Here is a 14702-nt window from a genome sequence, read left to right on the forward strand (position 1 = left end):
ATAAAAACCCATGGATCTTTGCTGACCTCTCTCAGCTTCCTGACTTTGTTCCTGCCTGATCTGAAAGAAAAGGGAAAAACAGCATTTCCTTCCACTTATCCCCAGCGAGGGGCTGCCCGACCTGCTTTCCCACAAGACTCTTAATTCATTCTAGTTAACGCTTTCATCAATGCCACAATCAATCATAAATCTCTGCAATTCTTTCATTCCTCAGTAAAAAGGAACCTCTACTTGAAAGCCAGTGCTCTGAATGAAGTTACAAAAGCAAGCAGAACAAAGCAAGGCAGAGTTCATGAGGCAAACACGTCTAACAAATAAGCCAAATAAGGTTTTTCAGAAAGTCAATAACAGCTGGACTGCAAATGGTCCAAGGAGCTCTTCTGGCAGCCTCACTAGAGCTTAAGGCCTGACCTGCAATGCCCTCTACAAACCAGTACATTCTCAAATGGAAAGGTTCAAAAGGAGGCATCATGTAGCCATCTGCTGCTCTGACCTGCAGAAAACCTCCTACGTTGCAGATATTTCTTGGGACAATGACTAGCCACTACAAACTACTTTTATGCAACTGGGGCAGTACAGAGAAAACAGACTGAAATGTGAGTCCAAATTCCATCATTTTAAAATGTCTTTTCTGAACAACTGTCCGTGCTTTCCTCTCCCCATTTAAAGAGCAAACCTGAAGAACCTAAAAATGCAAAAAATCTGAAAGGAACCTGAAGCGCCAGATTTTACTGCTGCACTTAATGTACACAATATGTCCTACACCACAGATGTATAAAACACACGCTAGTGCAATAGCAGAAAATCACAAGCAAATTTAGCATGAGTTAATGCCGTCAGTACTGTGCCATTTCATAAACTGAACTAATGAAAAATCCAACCTCCAGCTGCAGGGACCACTGGCTGCCATGGCCACAAGCAAACGCCTGGTGGCACTCGATCCCAGCTCTCCGGCAAGGACAGCTCCTGCCGCGGCTCGGTCTCCTACTCACACATCTGGTTTTTCTATTGACTTCTCACTCTATTCTCTGCTATATCAGCTCACACGAACATCTTATTCATGTTCAATAAAATTAACAATTCCAGAAAGTTAATTCAATCAGTTTCATGCTTTAACGCTGACTTCACAAAAATACTCAGACCCTTCCAGAAGCCAGAAAGGATACAAAGCCTGAATTTATAAAGGAAAAAGTAGTCGTCTTGTTCAGGCGAGAGTTTTGAAGGGCATAAAGGGCAGGGAAATAGCTTTGGGGAAAGGATGCAAGCTCCAGATGTCTCCTTTATTCAAACATCAGTCCAGATCACTCTACTTGGGGCATGTTTGCCTGTTTGTCAGAAGGAGTCAAATACTAAGTCCTGCTAGTTTGTCATATGACACTGAAATCTGTTTTTGATGATAAAGACGTTGTCCAACCCTACTTCTTTAGAATATTTTTCCTTCCAAACCAAACTGCAGCTACTAATCAGGATTTTCTCAAGCAATACCAAATAATTTTTATTTTCAGTGACTCTTGTAAAACAGTTGGGTTTTGCCTTGAATGAGTATATTTGTGTATGAACACATGCATTATCCACTAGTCATTATCCACGGGGCTCTGAGCAACCTGATTTAGTCGAAGATGTCCCCGCCCACAGCAGGGGGGTTGGACTAGATGACCTTTAAAGGTCCCTTCCAATCCTAACTATTCTATGATTCTATGATTATTTGTTATTTTTTATATTATAACCATGCAGCAAAACTGAAGTAGCCATACAAACAAACCAGTGAAAAAAAAGTACCAGGAACCTTTCAGTGACCACCTAAAAGTTGAAAGTACTCACAGAAATCACTTGTCACACAATTACAGATTAATGGCTTCATGAAATTCAAAGACTCCTTGCAAGTGGCTTTAATTCAGTATTTGTAATCAGTAATTTAATCAGCCTTCATCTTCTCTCCTACTCCTCCTCCTCTAGACAGATTACCGTAACTCTGCTGATCCACCAGCTCTGCAAATCTCAGTGTGCAGTATGGTAAGAGAGGCAGGCTCTGCCTTTGGGACCCAAAACAATGCTGTCTGCAGATCTTCAGGATAAACTCAAGCTGGTCAGTCACAAAGAATAGGAGCAAACACCCACGCCAGTTTAAAATCTGTTTATAATATTTTACTGGGCTAAGGTTATGATAAAGGTTTATGGCAGAGTAAGTGATTGTGCACACTGGCAATCTGCTGTGCCTCCCACAGACATCTTCAGCAGCTGCTTTTCAGTTCACCGCCTCGCCTGGTCACTCCTTTGTCACTCTTACAGCCAGCTCCAGCCTCACTCTCTTCCTCCCTCTCTGCACAATGGCAGCTGTGATGCCCCCCCTGTTCCACAAAAAGCCTGGTACTCCTTATTTCATGTCAACCCCAACACCACACAACCACATACAAGCTGTGCTGGACTACACTGACACCACACTGATTGAGAGCCTCAGCAGAGCCAGCCTCCCTTAGGCAGGCAGAATGACCCAGTTGAAATGCACAGACCTCTTTGAGCACCTGTACAACTTATATTGGCAGCACTATGACAAAGGACTTGGCAGCAGCCACCACCTCTCCAATCCCACCTCAATCACTCCTTAATTACTTTTTTCCCATGCTACCAACTGAGCTCTCCCATCCACGTCATACTCCGCTCCCCAAACACATCGTTCTGCCTGATCCTCTGCCATTGCCAGCAACAGTTTGCAATACACGCACAGCAGGAGGGTTGGGAGTCCCAGCACTCCCACTGCACTCCCTACCCACTACCACCCCTGCCCTTGAATGCCTGGTGACTTCGCAAAACTTTGCATAAGAATATGCTCCAGAACAGCTCCTTGATAGCAAGCAAATCTTGCTAGGATGAGGAGAGAGAAGGAAAGAGAAACATAGCAGCACCTGAATTTGTAGGTCAAAAACAGGAGAGAGAGAAAAAAAAGTTATTTCTCCCTCCAATCCAAAAAGTTATGTTATATACAAGTAGCAAATTGTAGCAAATGCTCTGTAAGCAGAGACTAGCCTGAGGGACACGGCTTCCTCATTCCTCAGCAGCAGCTGAGCCACCTCAGCCTGCTCAGCTCACACATCTGTTCCCCTGACACACATGGGTCCCATCCTGCCGCCATCTGCTCCTCTTTCCTGCCACAGATGCCACGTGCAACATAGCCAGCAACCAGGGCTCTGCAAGCAAACCACACACTGACCGCAAGTCCCACCCTGCCAGGCTTCCTTCTCCTTTAGAGAACCAGAGCGCATTTCACCAATACATGCAGCTGACAATAGCCGAGGATTTCTCCCTAAAGCTGCGGTCCTGGCAGATTGGCAAGCAGAAGTGACAACCTGAAGCCTCCACCCAGGTCAGTAGGTCCTGCACCACTTGCAGGCAGCCCTGCTTGCACAGCCTTGGCCTGCTCAAAGGGCAGCAAGGGGAAGTTTTGTGCACCTTCCCAGACCAGCCAGCATGAATGTCAGTGAAGTTGCCACGGTCATTTACCATGCCCTGGTGTACAGCAGAGCAGGCGGCTTCCTGGTTGAGGAATTACTGTTTGAACAGGAGGGCGGATGGATAGAGATTATACGAGTATGTAACACAGCTGGGGAGACTATGAAGCTCTCCTCTGTATCACTCAGTTGGGTAAGAGCCATCCACATGGATACGGAAACTTCCCAAATGTCATTGCTAACTACTCCAGCTTTGGGTGTCTGACAATTTCCCAAACCCGGAGTATTTTGCCATTGCAAACACGGGGGGTAAGCAGATGCAAGCAGTGCACTACCCTCCTAACAGTACCATGCTTGAGAATGACATGAGCTCTGCAATTGCAGACAGATAAGGATCCAGAGCAGCAAAAACCACAACCTTTGTGACCAATGCAGCCCAGACAAGGGTCAGAAACACACAATGGCCATGTCCGGCTGTGCTGCCTTCTAGTACTCAACAGCAACCGACAGCAGAAGCAGAAGGCAAGGCTAGCAGGGATTCACCAAGAAAGTCAACCGTGCAAAAGAGCTGGCATCAAAGAATACACCTAGAAAGCTAGCAGAGGGCTAGACGCAGGGCAGTCAGAAATACCCGGCAGCAGAGCTATGTCTCACGCTGACACAAAATCATTATCTCATTCTGTTGATTTGGCAGTGACCACTTGTCACCTGAGTAATCACATCTTGAACAGATTCAGATCTGTCTCTCAGTACCTGCATGGATCTGGCAAAACTGCTCTTCATGGCAGGCAGAGTGATCGCTTTGAGTAAGTGAAAAACGTTATACCCTTACTGAAGAGCCGTAAAAAAGTGTTAGAACACAGCCATCCTCCTCTTCTTCCTTTACTAAAAGAGCTTTGAGTTAGTTAGAAAAATTAAGTGATTCTCTTCAATCCTAGTCAAACAATCTCCACAATTAATTCCTTCTTATAAATAGATGATTAAGCATCAACCCTAATCAGAACTGTTTCTTGGATTTTGTTGCAACATCTGGATTTTTTTGGATGTTGATGCAAGTACTTGGCAAGCAGACAAGGCATTCTTGTACAAAGCATAGCTGTGTACAACCCATCTGTTGTCACATACATCTCTTCTGAGTGAACTGGAAGCACCACATGGCCTTCCAAGAGAAGGATATCTGGCAGAACATTAAATGGTCACTGAACAGACCTGTGCAAAGCTGACTGCCTTTGATGCAGACATATTTCAGGAGGAAATTTGTGACTTATAAACAATATGCACTAATAAAGCTTATTTGCAAGAGCAGAACTCTGGGCTCGTATCCTAGCTGTGACACAGACTTCCCTTTTCATCTCAGGTATGTCATGTAGGCCCAGATTTTTGCTTTTACACATCAAGTGTTCAAAGTGGGACTCCCTTCTGAAAGGTTATCTGGCCATTGTCTTCCCCTTCATGTGCCATAGCAACCATACATACATACTCACCCACATCATCACAAGGGTTAGTTAACTTGCGTAAAAGCATTCTGAATAAGTAACATTCTCTAATGCTTACACATTTTAAGGATGAAAGCTTTAATACTATTGATTATTTTACAGCACACTTCTAGGCACAAGAGATTTTTGCAAAAAATCTACAGACTTATATTTAAAACACCCTCCCCTGCACATATTTACAGCTCTGCATGATGTATATAGTATTATTCCCATTGCAATTAACAGAGAACCTGTAGCAGAAGGCGTGAGTAGAACCTGTATTTCATAGGTCACTGTGAGCAAGAGTGATGGGTAACACAGTTAATATGAGGGAGAGTTACAGAAAGGCAGTCATGTACACATCTGGAAGTTAAAATTACTATGTTAGGCACTTAAAATCCGTGGCATAGCCACAAAGAGTATTTACTGCATGCAGAAAACACTGGTGAGAAATAAAGCACAGATTTTATTTTTATGAGATGCTAAATGTATGACCAACATATCTCATGTGGCTCCATATGGAATGGAAAAAGACTTACATTTAGGCAAGGGACTCAAGTTTCAGTGCCTTTTCATTACTTCAATTCTGCCTCTAAGAAACATGTTTATTTTAGCCATTCATACTACTTACATCAGACCTTTATTGCAGCTGCCCAAATTATCCCATTTTAGACCACAACAAATAATCAACACTCAGGTTTTTTTCTTGCATAGATCTAAGATAAGCTTTTTTAATTTCTACCCACCTCTGATGTTTTTAATCACCGGGTTCAGAGGCTCTCTGGTTCAAATCCTTTACAGCACAGGAAAGGACTCATGAAACACACTTACCTCTAGTTAATATTTCCTTTGGCCATGGAAAGCTCATCCCAAGACAGTTCTGAAGACCCCAAAGAACAGCTGAACAGTTGGACAAGCTTTCATTTCCATGACAGCAGCTGCTTGGGCTAACATCCAAGGGATCAGCCTTGGAAGCATTTGCATGTAGAATTTAAACTTAAGAGCTGACACACTTCAAATGGGGCTAAAGTGGACTTGAATTAGCTAGAGAACAAAAAGTAACATGCACAACCAAGGTTCTACACTGTATGTGTTTATGCAGTGCATTTTATTTTGATGCTTCTCAAAGGTGCCTAGAATTGCATCACTATAAACAGGACCTACTTCTAGTTGTCACTGAAGCGATAGAAGCTGTGGCTGTGTAAGCTACTAAAAAGAATCACTATGACATGCCCGTAACACAGCAACACCAGCACTGTTTACAGGGTACTCATCTCAGAGACTTGCTTACAGCAGGCAGTATTGAAGAGGCAATGTCTCAAAACTTTTCTTTTTTGCTAGGAAAGGAGAGGCCTTAACACACCAGCATTCATATGAAGCCCAGTAATGAGCAAATTTTAGTCCAGAATTGCTACAGACTTTAGTTTAAGTCTCTGAACTTACGGCCAGCAAAAACTCTGACTGAACATTATACCTTATTTATTTATTGTTGGGACTCTGAAATAACTATATTAATCCCAAAGGAGATGGGAGGGACTGAACTCCAGGGTAGTTAAGCAAGTTCCTGAAGAAAAACTGAACTGTACATCCACCAGTTCTCAGAAACAGCACAAAATGCTAAGCACCTTCAATGGCCCAGGAAAGCATCCTTGCATTCACACGCTGGGTATGAGAGTATTGTTAACGTGCTGCCTTTAGAAGCTAAAGTCTTCCTGAGGCTCCCTTGCTTTCTGAAAAAAGACAGGACATTCATAAAGAGGATGCCTGCCTGAGTCATTGTTAAGCACCCAGAGTGTGCAGAAACTGAAGTTTACTGAGTCTCTTTCTTCTCACTGCAATGAACTAGCGATCTCTAGGTCCCTTATCAGATAAGTATTTTGAGAGCAGATCCAAACTTCTGCCCACCCACATGTGCTTATGCACGTTCAGTGGCTGTTGAATTCTCTTAACCCGGACAGACTTTCCAATACTGCATATGGAGAGAAAGGGACTGGCGCTGATTACATTCCGCCTCAAGCAGAGGAGATGAAATAGGAATCAGACTGTGACTGTCAGTCCACTGTTATTTTCCTGCCCTCTTCCAAGCACTGCACAACTACTTAATCATGCAGGGATAAGGCTCTTACTGAACACAAACGCTGTGATTTCACTATACCCACAGCATTTCAGCTGCCCATTTCCCCCCAGGCAGGACAGTCTGCATAGAGTCAACATTGTCCATAGGACTCTGGAACATATATATTGCTCTAAGCACCTCTGATCTGAACAAGGCTCCACCACTATGAGAGCACAGTTTCACATTATAATCTTTGGACAAATGTTAAATCACAGCATGGTATATTGCAAGCACCAAATAAAGATTTGAAAGCTGGGTTATAGGACCCTGAAGATATGTTTGTCATAGAAATGCTGGTGGAAGCTTAATTACAGTGATACTACTACATGCTGCTCTGCTAGGCAAGCTATTTAAGTCCTTTCAATAATGTTTTGCTGTAATGGGAACAGTTCAAGCTGCAATAGCAGGTTTGCAACATAGAAAACATTATAGCACTTGATCTTATTCCTTCCAATGCACTCATTTTAATAGGGTTTTTTCTGCTGTTCCACCTATCAGTTGCCTTTATCTCTAGAGAGCACAATTGCCTTTTTTCTGCTGTTTGCAGTTCAGATTCAGCTTAGAGGAGCTTCACTCAATCTAAAATAAGCGTATCTTTTTCACATATCTCATTTATTTGAGGAAACTGAAGGGTTCTTATTGAATGCTGAGCATGTGATTGCACTGCACCCAAGTAACTCTTTTCTGCTAGGTAATAAAGAGCTGCAGCACTTACCCTACCAAGAAGCCTGAGAAAATTAAATACCCATTAGATATTTCTACAGAAGTAGCCAAAGGAAGGAATAAGACAGTATGAGTGGGGGTCACCTAGAGAAACAGTTTTCCCAGCCATGACAGCAGACAGTGGGATGCCAAAAAAAGAATGAGAGGCATCTCCTCTTAGAACACAGTTTGGACTTGCTCAGCTTCAAGTTTGTTTTCCCTTTATCCTACTTTCCCAAACTAGGAACTGTTCCCTCTATCCATGCTCCCACACACATTTTTCCTCCCTTACATCTCCACCTTCTCCAAACAAGATCCCAAACCCATCTTCTTGTCACACTTTTCCCCACTCAAACAATTCTCTCACCCACACTTCCCCACATCTTTACAAATAATACCATGAGGCTCCTATCTAAATTCATAAAATCCTATCTGCCTTGTTTTTCTACAATTCTACTTCATGTCACCTAACTCAAGAAAGAGACACTTTCTACAACTGAAGATAGGGCAATAGAGCCTACAGGGAAATCAAGCCCACTTTGTCTACATAAAATTCACAAATGCCGGTGACAGCAGTACCTACTGTAAAAGAACAGAGCATCATAGCACAAATTTGACCTGCAAAGAGCAGATCTATTCAGTGTCAATCAGCTTTAAGGTTCAGATTGACTCATCTTCAATGGCAAGACATGACCTAAGCCAATTTGTATACAAACATTATTATCAATTGTCTGCCATTTGTCCTCAGCCTCTAATACCATGTTTAAATATTACGACATTTTGCTTAATTCCATCTCTAGCTACAGCTTCCCTAGGATTCTGACTTTTCTTGTTAATAATCCTGGTTTTCATGTAACAGCCTAATGATCTGTCAAATAATGGTAGACTATTTGCTCAACTAATTGCTTATTTTTTAACAAAGCATTCTAAAACATAGGTAATGATTGTAGGCCTATATTTCTCTAAGGAATAAATAAGGTCAGATCACTCGAATTTTTTTTAACTTAGCAAAATACAGTAAAAATACATTCTTCATATGACAGCTTTATATTGTATTGTGTCTTGTTACATCCTTTTTTTTTGCATTAGCAATTAATTCCATTCAATGGCAGGAAGATAATTTTCATAAACTGATCACTTCGATAAGAATTTCTGTGTGAATTAACTGGGCTTGGCTGTCTTTACGTAATAAAACTTGAAATATTAAATGTCAGGCATAAAGGTATACTTTTACTGTACCTTGTGTAAGCTTCTAAAGTCACATGCAAGCCCACATAAATAATGCCAGTGACATGGTTCACAATGCCTGGTTTCCCTGGGCTTCCCTCTCTCTCGTGCCCATTTCATCCATGCAGATTACAAGACCTTCTAGGGAAGCACCATGCAGTTCCCAAATCCAAGTTCACGTACAGCCTGCCTAAGAGCTGCTTCAGGATAGACGGACTCTGTAAATAACTTTACAGGAACACTAATCCCTTTCCATCAATAAAAGGAGTGCTCTTCTTTACTCTCCCTCATCTTGCAGCTCCTGCCCCACAGGCTTACATCTGCAGTAATTTAAATGCAGCTGGATACTGGTTTCTAGTAAGTGTAAGATCTACATCAAGTCCCTCACATGGGGCAACTAAAGGGAAAAGAAAGAAAGAGCACGTAGAAAAAACCCTAAGTGGGTGGGACACATTTTCATTTTGTTGTCAGTTCACATTGTCAGAAACAAAATGATTTTGAAAGTAATAGAAATCAGTGTAATAACACTGTCCTCAGCATGGCTCTGAAATCCATTTATGGGAGCCCCACCGGTAAAGCACATATATAATTACAACTGAAGCTGTATTTAGCTCCAGACTAAACACCATCATGAGGCAGTGTGTTAAATAATGCATTTCCCTAGTGCTTTTTACTGAATATGTGATCATTTCATACATTCAATTTATTGTTTTGATAATACATTCTAGTAGCTTCACAGCCAATGTGCCTACACTTTTTGAAGATTTCAGTGAAGTAGGAAGTATCTGCACCCTGAGAAGCGATCACCGATACATAAAAATTTCAGTGTGTTTTGGCTGCACTCTCCCTGCTTCACCTGAGACTTAAACTAAACACCAAAGAACTAGCAGTATTCAGGGAAACCGGGGCCTTGATGCTCCACCAACACCGCAGTCTCATCAACTCTACAATTTGAGAAGGTTTCCCTGCTGGACTCTGGGCAACAACCAGGCTGTAGTCCACATGCTTACTCCTCAGGTGGATGCACGAGAAGAGTGAGCAAGCAACAACTATGGTCACTCTGCAATCGTTGTCACTGCAAGGAGTGTTATCTCAACATATATAAAACATAAACAAGGGCTTCCTATCTTTTTCTAGCATGCACCAACTCTCTTCATACCTTCCTTCTTTCTCAGAGACAGTCTCTCCATAGATTCACAGATATTTTTTTCATTTTGACTTGAATATCAAGCCCTATCGCTGAATTTTTTATCAGTATTTTCCATGCCAGATGCACATGTGTGTCAGCTGGCACTGGCTTTCATGTTGCCAAAATAACAGTAAATCAACAAAAGGCAGCACTTTGAGTGGTGATACCAGCTATTTTCTGGACCGTTATCATGGGAATATCTTTGTCAATTTCATATGACATTTCAGAGCAGAGTGGAGACATATTCTTCCATTTTAAAGTGTGGTCACTGGAAACTGGCTAGATAAATTGACATTGCACTCTGTATTTATTCTTTCTCTGTTATTTATGTTTGTTGTATTTACAAGACAAGAAATGCATTTTCCTTGTCAGGACAGAAAATGCATCTGGAACTTCAAAATCCACATCCTTCCTTCTTAAACCTTGGGAGTTTACAACCAATCTTTCTAGTGGCACAATCTGCTACAATTGCTCCATAGCTATTGTCTCAAAATCTGGTAGTAGAGATCATATAGAATCATTATTTTTTATATATATATAAATAAGTAAATCTTCTCAATGGTAAGATTTAATAGCTATTTGGTTTTGGTCTTGACTCTTACTTTAGTACTAAAATAAATGTGTTATCTTCATTTTGGCCATAGATATTACTTAGAAGATTGACATGCAATGAATTTATTAGGTAGAAAACACCTAATTGTATAGTACAGTCTACCATTGTATAAATAACTTCTTCTGAACACAACAGGACTTACATTGCCTTGTGCACCAGCTAAACTTGATCTTTGTTCATTCACCACATAGTGGCAGTTGCAGCTAAAATACAGCAGATGGCACCGAAATCAGTTTACTACTGACATGACTGTTGCCGATTTCCCCTAAATACTGCCGCCAACATATTACAAGCCCAACTTCAAACAGGAGTTGAACCTGGAGTTTTATGTTATCCATAGTGAGTATGGATACAAAGAAATAACCAACAGACAACACGTAGATGAACACACTAGCTTAACTTTTGGAATCTGATTTGGTAAAATGCAGTAGTTCTTGGTGTGTCACTGTAAAAACCCTTACAGATACTTGGGAGGTATCAACAACCCAAGTGCCCCAGAATAAGCAAGACTCAACCTTCTCGATATATTCCAAAGCCTGAATAATTGTGTTGGTTTAAAAAAAAAAAAAAAACAAACCAAAACAACTGGCTCTCAGACTCATTTACAATGTCTCACACAGTATCTAGAAGCAGAAGGCAGCACAGGTTGAGTCCTTTTCCTCTATAATGATGGGTTGAGCGAAGGTGACTTACTCTCAGAAATTACAAAATGGGCTCTTGAGTGGTTTTTTGGCACAGGCAGGGAATACTGTGAGGTAGTTTTAGATTAGCTTGGAAATCAGCAGTTCATACTATGATTTTATTTAGTTTTGTTCCCTCTGTATGCTCATATTCTTAAACACAGGTATCCACCAGTGGAAAAGACAACGATGCTGACTGGAGATGCTAACTGAGGGCATCACTCACAAGCCTGTACTCAGCTGTGCAGCTGCAGCCACCGCCAGAACACACAGCCTGGGGAAATACCAGGGGAGGCAGCGGGGCGAGAAAACAGAGGGGACAGAATTTCTGTCCACGTCCCTCACATCTTTGTTGTTGGACCATTTTTTCTTCTACCAAGACAACCATCCTTACGCTCCCAAGACCAAAGGCCTTTTAGATATACAATAGCTAAAATATTATTAGTGGTAGTGAAAAAACTAAAATGAAGGAGAAGTAATGAAAGCCCTCATTACTTTTCCTCACAGCCAAGCTTCATCTGTTGGGAGGAGATCCAGGTAAGGCATTGGAATCAAATTCATGCTGTGGAGCAGAAATGCATAAGTAAACGCCGTATTACTGGTGCCTTGTGCTCCTAGTCATATCAACACTGGATCACATCCTTGTTTCTGATGCCGAATGATCTGAAAGGAAAAATACAGGCATCTGGAACAACAGCTTTTTTTTCCTAGCGCACTTGCTTACATTGTTGTGTAGCAGATCTGAAAAGCTAACTGCTGGATCATACAGAAAAAAAAGATTTATGTAGCCAAAAATTCCAGAAATGAAGTAATCTTTTAACAAATCATGACGACAACAAGGCTCAATGCTGAAGCCTGTCAGGGTAAACCGAATACTTCATTTACAGTATTTAACAGATGCTCATCTTGGGACACTTCGTAGACCTGTGCTACCTTGGGACCTGGTTTTTTGTTAGACCTCTGAAACAAAGCAGGATTGGAGCTAATTGACACTAAGGTCGGAATCTGCACACTATGTTCATGTGTATACCTTAATCTTTAATGACAGCTAGTTACTGATAAGAACTTTCCACAATCTGAATAAAGGAGTCCCTAAAATACTAACCCATTCCAAATAATAAAGTACAAAGCATATACTGGAACTAAAAAAAAGTCAATTTCCAAGCTAACAACCAAAAAAGCAAAAAAAACCAATAAAGCCTAGTTGCCCTTTGCTTTCTTTGGTCTCTGTTTGACAGTCAGTACATTTTCAGTTAAGCTTGGAGCAAATTTGGATTAATAACAAAGCCATGCTCATCTGTCCAGCTTGTAATGTAAAGTAATGAGAGCAAGAGTGGCAGAGACACAACTCAGGTGCATGTGCTCATAGCATTTCATTTTTTCTATTGGGCTTTTGATAAAAGTCAATTGTCCTTTTATAGTACTAAGGAACGCAAAAGTGTCCTTCGTGATTACAAGTCACTAACTCAAGCAGCTTGTGGCTTCCTTTCCTTTCAATTCCTTTCTGTTTTCTCCACTGATACTTAATCATAATTTCCCTCTTCAGACAGAAGCCAGTTGTACTGGCTTTTGCTCACCTATACCCTAGAGTGGTCATTCACAACTGCTCCTTTGTAATTTTATCCACAATTTTGAGAATATCTTGTTTTGTCAAAAGGATACACAAAGGCCGACTAGAAATTGACGCAGCTGATCTCTTATATGTGGTCTCACTCACCAACCTTTCAAGTGCTGCAGCAACCCAGTTCATCTGATTTCTTTTTGATATCTTTTTACTAGTTTGTGCCACAGTATTGTTGCTCTTTCCACTGCATTAAACACCATGCCCAAGCTGTCAGCGACAAAGTTTTATCCTAAGTTCCAGTACAATCTTTTTGTATTGTAAAACCCTCAGGGTCCATTCCTTTTTCTTTGCTTTGCTCTGTTCCTTTTGTCCCCAAGCCCTCCTTAGATTTCTCTGCAAATGAATTGCATAAGCCACTTAACTGCCCCGGTTTCCCACCTCTCCAAATCATTTATCACTGTACTTCTCTTTCCTAGCAAGTGAATTTCTTGCTCTTGAGGCTTTAAATTAATTGCCAGTTTGCTTATCCTACTGCACCTAATAGGTTAGAACTATTAAACAAGAGAATATGTTACATCCTTACTTTAACCATCAATAGTTTATAAAAAAATATGTCTCACTTCATAAGTGGTGCCAGTCTGTCAGGATACAGGGAGAAACACAACCCGGAGGTTGCCAATACATTTTTTTTAATCCGTTTCATATAAAATCTGGCTGCGTTTGAATCATCCTCTGTGCAAGTTCTTTTCTGTCACTGGTTTCTGCTTCTTACAGCAATTCCTCTCAGGCAGGAGCTTCACCATTACGTAAGACTGAGCATTACTTCCAGGGCCTTATTTTACCCTCACTTTTGCATGCACAATGCCAGTGAAACCAGGTTTGAGTTGCACAAGGGTTTCATGAGCCTAAGGGTACGTCCCCAAGCATTTTGATCTCCAGTCTGCATTTCTTCCTTACTATTATGAAAAACGTTCACAGTTCCAGTGAGGAACTTTGCGCCTTTGCGTATTTCTAAATTTTTTACCATCTTCCAGAGGTCCTACAGATTCACAAACACTTCATAAATAAAATAGTAATAAAATGGAGAGATACTGGTTTGTGTATTCATTGGTAAAACACAAAAGACAATGAATTACAGGGTTTGTACTTCGCCAAGGCACACAAAGTATTTCTTGCTAGTACACAACAGTTTCAGAAAGATAAAATCAATTTTGGGTCATATATACATTTTCTTTTGCTGCCATACTGGCTTTTTCTCATTTGTACTTTTGTTTTTAAGGTTAACAAATGCATTGCTAGATTCATATGCTTGCCTACACTAATAATACTGTAGGGTATGCTATTTTTCCCCAAGAGCTCTCTATCAAAAGCCTCTTTTAAGAAGATTACTGATAGTAAATGACAAATACTTTACTTTAGTGTCCATCTGTAAAATTTAAGAAATAAGTCATAAAACTCCTAACCTCCACAAGGGTTACACTGACCACCAATCTTTTAAATAGTCATGAAACTAGTTTGTAGTATGAAGCTTTCTTTCACCTCACTTTCCTTTTCTCCTTCCCCATGACATCTGACACACGCAAGCGGGGCTCTGCACCTTAGCCGAGTTCTGCCTGTATAGGACGTGGCCTCCGCATCGAGGAACCAGCTTTCAAGTATGGTCCCCACCCCGAGACCACAGATACCCCCC

This window comes from Aptenodytes patagonicus, chromosome 11, assembly GCF_965638725.1.
Source record: "Aptenodytes patagonicus chromosome 11, bAptPat1.pri.cur, whole genome shotgun sequence".
NCBI classification, from domain to species: domain Eukaryota; kingdom Metazoa; phylum Chordata; class Aves; order Sphenisciformes; family Spheniscidae; genus Aptenodytes; species Aptenodytes patagonicus.